Raw genomic sequence first — 6,686 nt, 5'->3', positions numbered from 1 at the left:
GAGCCTTTTCCTTTGGGTGGCTCAAAGGCCAGCTTGTAGCCTCTGGTGGTGGGTGTGTACCCCTCTGCTCCTGGGCTATTACCATGCACATCATCAGCAAGGCACATATTGCTTTTCCAAATAGCCAATTGTTTGAGTCATTAAATTTCAGTCTTGCACAGACAGAAAAAATAAAATTAAAGCCATGCACTCGAAACTGTTTGAAATTCTCAAGCTTCCTCAATATTTTTTCTTTCATATTAAATGGAAAGAAGAAAATAAGGAAGTAGTTGGTAATGTTCCATACCAGATTACTTCTGAAAAAGACAGACCTGACTGAATGAAGTGCAGTTCTCTGGAGAGGTCTTCCAATGCTCTCTTTCCATCCCTCTTCCCACTACTTTTCTAGAGACAGGCATGACCCCATGAATGGAAGTTACCTGGCCAGGTTGCCCAGGGTCAGTGTCATCTCAAACCTATGACAGCTCTTGGGAGGCTTGCCCCTATTATTCTCACACAGAAAATTTAACACTCTGCTGTTGAGGAACACAGTCTCTGCCTCTTGATTCCCACTGACAACACCAGGTGCTATTGTGAGAAAGTGGCAATTGGTTTAGAACACAATGTTCACATCTCTGTGGGGCCTGGAAGATATCCATGTGTTCTTTTATTGTCCAAGTTAGCACTGCACTTTTGCCAAATTCAGATTTATTCTTTGCTTCAGCCCTTTCAAATCCTTGCTGAATGCCTTGATTTATTAGCTCAATCTTTCTTCTGCAAGTACAATGTTCCTTGCAGTACCAGTCTATGAAAATTGTTACAACACTATGGAAAAAAAATGCAGGAAAAGTAGTACCAGACTCATTTGTAGTATGTACACACTAAATATTTTCTGGAAACTTCAAAATGAAAAGCAATTACTTTGTGCCAACAAAGCAATTATAATAAGGAACCAACACAAATGCTTTTCAACAGTACGTGCTGTGCCATTGATAAACTCTTCTGTTCTTCATTTGAATGCCAAACTCACCCATCCCCACATAAAATGCATAATTTCATCCCAGACTGACACATGGAGTTTCCATGACTGCAGGTCTGCTGCACACATTTCTATTGTGCGTAAACAGATAGTTCCCGAGTGAGGAACATACTGCTTGCATTCTTCACACAGACCAGTCAAAACTCCTATTTAGAAAAATAAATAACTTTCCTCACAAATAAACTTTCTTCTTCATAAACACCATGAAAAAGAACTCTAAAATGGTTTCTTTTGATGCTTTGGTTTAACGAGCAAATTAAAATCCCATGATGCTTGAACACTTTTGCTGTCTTTGATACTGAGTGTACAATATAGCTTTGTTTTACTGACCTTTTTTCCCCCTGCCCCCTTGCCCAAGGTAGTTCATTTTTCATGGTAGTCTGAAAAGTGAAAAAAACCCCCCAACAAATAGCAAGTAGTCATCAAGGACGCACAAACCTCAACTAAACAAAAGTCCTATTTTCCCCCCAAATGCACAAAACATAAAATAAATTTTAAAAAACCATTGCTTTGTAGAATTGTAAGGCTATTCAGTATTCTGACCACTGTTCTTTTCTATCTTATTGTTTATTATGGACTCCTATAATTTTTACATATGCAGCAGAAGGTACGATATGCAAATGTATACAAAGGTCTTTAAAATGCCACTATGCCATTTTGTATCTATGCACTCAAGTGTTCATCAAAAAATTATTGACTCTAAAGCAGCAAAATGCATGCTGCAAAATTCTTTTGTGATAACATATCTCCAGATAACACCTGACATGACAATTAAGACTTTTGTGCCAAAAGAGTTTGCTTTGTGTTTCAAATTGTAAGAGTTGTCAATGTATTTTAATTGCACACTTAACTTGAGACACAGTATTAAACAATTCTTTGGAGAAACTCCTCCCTCCGGGGAACTTGTAATCGTACATTGGAATCTGATATTCCTCTCCAAAACCAACAATATGACTGATTGCTGGAAACAAACACATCATCCATGTATATGGTGTAGAGTTTTTTCTTTTGACTGAAACAATTGTCTACTATAATTTTATGGGTTTCTAATTAATTTATCTCTTTGTATTCTGTTAAGCTCTTGGCCAGAATACCTGAACAAATCCTAATGAAGCAGATTTACAGGATGCATTGACACATAACCTGTAATTTATGTTGATACCTTCCTACTTACTTTTTTTTCCCTATAAATTCACAGTTCTTTTATCCAGGACCTACCAGACCTATGAGAGTTATGAACTTCATCAGGCTCTCATCTTGGATTCTAGAGTATTGTTTAAGATGTTTGAATATTGCTAGCAAAAGAGATTAAGAAATTATCAACAGCTAAGATATTTTTGTATATCTCTGCTCATTCAGCATCTAAATCACATTCTCAGCAAGAGATCACCAAATGGCTTGTTTATCCAGATATCAGGGTCAAGAAAACATCCCATGATTCCTCCATCTACTCTAAAGCAAGCCCATAATCACACACATGACCTAATTTCTATCCCAGGAGAAAGGCTGAGATGCGCCAGGTAACTCAGCAACCTCATCTAGAGTGGCTTCACAGCCCTTGCTTCTTTGTAAGTCATTGCACAGTCTGCTCTTCCTCCTGTTCCCAAAATCTTCACGGATCCTGCTCTTCCTTGCATCAAAACTGACTTCTGTGGTGTCAACTGTCCATTTTAAGCCTTCCACCTTTTCCCCATTTTGATGGGCTCCTGAAAATTCTGCTGCAGAGAGTACTTCTTAGCATGGTTAAATGGAAGTGCTTCAGTTCTTTTATTGTAGAAGGAGAAATAAGCTTTTTTTAACAGAAGCTATGAATAGAGAATGTCATCTGTCCCTATGCATCCTACAGATTGTCACCTATTGAACAACTATGCAGCTCATGTTTTTCTAGTTGAGCTGTAAACTTGCACCTTTTTAGCATGCGTTGCATTATTCTGCAAAAAGGCCTATCCACTCCATCGTCACTGAGAGGCAGGTGATGTTATTACACTGTCAGCTTCCATAAAGGCTTCAGAGAACCTCTCGTGACAGCTTTTAAACTGCATTTGCTTTCTCTTTGTTTGTGTACAGGACTCTTTCAGAGATTACTCATAACTGTGTCCTGAGCCTCCTGCAGACAACCTTGAAAGTTTCAGGGCAATGCACCCTTATTTTTCTCTGATAATTCTTAGCAGCTAATTATAATGAGAGAATGTAAATTGTTGTGGCTAATCTGAAATCCTCTAGATTTCTGTTCACACACAAGTTTGGAGGCAAATAGTTCTGTTTTGAATAGACAACCATGGAGAAAATGGCAATTGATACTAGAGTCAACCAGACTAACAAAATTCAGAAACAAAATTGATCGTTATTGTTATGTCACCAGATTAAGAAGAATTAACAGAGCTTTAGAAACAACACTGGAAGTGTTAGTTATGTCCACCATGTGCCTGTATACATGAGGATTTGATGCAATGATCTGTTCACATACCCCTGGATTAGACTCTTTTATAAATATTTTGTGATCAGTTATTCTTGCATGAGATATAGTCTTCAAAATTTTAAATGCTTACTGCAGTGCCAAAAGCCAAGAATGTAAAACCCAAACTTGGTCTTGTAATTTTGCTAGATGACAACTAATGATGTGACACCTGTCCATAATGTGGCAGCCAGCAAGGAAAAAAAAGAAATTAATTGCCTAAAATATTTAATAAAACAAAGTATTACTTTTTAATTGAAGATTTCATTCTAGCATTGCAAATATTATTATATTGAATTTTAATTATTGTAAAATATATATGAAAACTCTTGACCAACCTGTAGCAAACCAATGTTACAGTAAAGACCATAGACAGACAAAAATGCTATAATTTATACTGTACTGTAATTTATATCACTCTGCATTATTATCTCTGCAGATTTAGCTAACCTGTCACGATCAGCAAGCCTCTAGCTTTGATCCAGACAAACTTTAAAAAGAGTACTACTGTATTTCATAAAGCATTCTTTGTATCACAGAAAATCTGTTGGATAAACTTGGTCTCAGCTAGTAAAAATCAGAAAGCTTAGAATTAGAAACAGCTTATAGAGGTAGTTTCTGATTTATGCAAGAAATAAAAAATCCTTTTCTGTTGCAAACTATTACAACAAAGAAAACTTCTATCATGTTCATAGAACATTCTGCAGACCTCATAATCCGTATGCTTCAGTTATACTATGGAGTAGAAGATGTCCAGAACTACACAATACTCAAACCACTTGAAACCCCCACACTCACCCCCCTGCCCCCCACCAAATTGCCGCTAAATAAACACCCTCTTTCCCTCTATATTTAAGATGGTATAGGTGCTCTGAAGTCCCTATAGCAGGAAAAATTCATGTCTGTAGCCAAATTTGCCTTAAACAGCCCTTATTAACTGCATGTAGTACCATGCAAACTCTGATTTAGAAAGATGGCAAAGATAGCTAAACAGCTCAGATACCTATGTTAAGCAAATTCAACTACACTTTGCAGAAATATAACAGCAACATGTCAGAGTATAGCTCTGAAATAACTTAGCAAGATGTCAGAATATAGCTCTGAAATAACCTTCCAGCATAACTCTTCTTGTGACATTCAGGTTAGCAGTCAGTAGCAATGTCATAACAGTCAAGCAAAGAAAAGCCCCCTGAATAAACTCAACAGGGTGCTGATTTCTGAGAAGTCAGCCAGCTACCTCCACTGAGGGATTTATTGCCTACAGCCCTGCATGTGGGTCAGTGGGATTGGTTAGGAGCAGAAGCAATGAAGCACTTTTCAAAGGCTTGGGATCAAACAGCTGTACTTGTTCTTCCACCTGAATTAATGGCAAAACTCTGCCACATGAGAAGATTCCATCCTAAAGGAAAAAGTCTTAACAGCCTTAATAATTTGGAATAGTAAGATGTCATTGCTACTGTGTCTTGCCTCTTTGGTTTAAGCTTTGCTTTTCAAATTCAAAAGAAGTTGAAAAACCTGTGCATGTGTAATTTGAAAAGAAAAAACCAAATCCTTGAGGTACTGGCACCCTAAGGATTCATTTGCCTCATTTCATTACTGAAACATATTTTTAATCAGGAAACTAGGAAATGCTTATGCTTCTTTCGGTAGTGTAAAAAAAGTTACTCCCTGACTAATGTAAAAATGAAAATAAATGTTTTCACTGAAACTCTTTCAGTGGAATGTAGTGTTGTTATTGAAGTATTAGTTTAATTTCTCTTCATGTTGGCAGGTATGAGACATACCTTTTCTTCTTTACTTAAACAAAAACATACATTTTGTAAACCAAATTTCTGTAGGGCTTGTGAAAAAAAAAAGTGTAAACATCACAGACAAACCCACCCCTTAAACTCCATCTCTTTCTATATAAGCAATAATTTATTATAACAAAATTAATATATTTTTATATATGAGTACTGCACATACATACACAAATCCTAAAGCTCTGACCTGCTGCTATTTTGCTCTATTTTAAATATTTTGCTTACTTTTATTATTATCAGGCTTTTTCTGTAGTAAAATGTTGACTTTCCCTCTGGCTGCATGCATTTGCAAACAAATTATAGGTGTAAATTTTCCATGTCTTGCCAGGTATTAAAGTGGAAATAGCTTAACTATGGAGCCAAAATTCTCTCTTGATGGGTTTTTAATACCACCTGGGAGTGCTCTGATCTGAAGCATAGAGCTCCATTGCAATTTCAGTGCGAGCACTGGTCTTGGTCACAAATATTCAGTTATTGATTCAGAGGTCTCTGGGAAACTCAAAGCATTTTTTCCCCTTCCATCTTGTGTATACACATGGCTTCCAGCTTCAAAGGGAATTTTTCTGGTAGAAGGAAAAATTCAGCTAGTTTGCAAAACTACTATTACTCCTTGAATACTCTTTATCTTACCTCTGTAGTTCCTAAGTGCTCTAGCAGCTGCCAAGTCTTCCTTCTTGGGGTCAGTGCCAGCACAATCAACTCTCTTCATGTACTGGAGGCTGCTAAGAAATTGTGTGGACAAGTAAACTAAATATTTGAAGTTCAAAAGTGAAAACTTTTCCTTCCCTATGAAAGTTATCCTAAGGAGAGGCAGAAAGGCTCTTGAGTCCAGCAAGACTTGGATTAGAAAAATGAAGTACACACTGCATATTTGTTACTAATGCAGAGCTTTATTCAAAGTTTGTTGAAATCAAAAGAAAGTTAGTTTTGTTGTTGAGAGTTGTTTTAAGGGTGTCCAGAATACTGAACCATCACATTTATAGATCTAGACAAATACCCTTTTCCTTCCTCTCCCCCTTTTCTGATGGATAAATCATCATAAAAATCTTCAGGTCGTTGAAGAGAATGGTTCTCTGTGATGAAAGACATGGTTTTACTTAGTTGAAACCCAACTACTTTGAAGCCCAACAATAACAACATTTTAATGGAAGAAGAAAGGAGAAAGAGAAAGCAGGGAAGGTAAAATATTGTGGGAGTGAAATGACTGCAGTGCCTTTAAAAGTGATTGCTTTTGATCCTTGCTCAGTTCAGTAGCAATATAAAACATAGAAATAAGAATTTCTGTGACTAGTTACTGTGTAATAAAATGTTAAGATGGTGATCAGATGAGTTTCTTATGAACAGATGAACCCAAAGGCGAAGCACTGTTGTATGTTATCTTTCCCAAGGGTACTGTATTCTCGCCTGCTCT

This window comes from Coloeus monedula (assembly GCF_965178545.1).
Source record: "Coloeus monedula genome assembly, chromosome: 5".
In the NCBI taxonomy this organism is placed as follows: Eukaryota; Metazoa; Chordata; class Aves; order Passeriformes; family Corvidae; genus Coloeus; species Coloeus monedula.
This window is presented reverse-complemented; position numbering follows the sequence as displayed.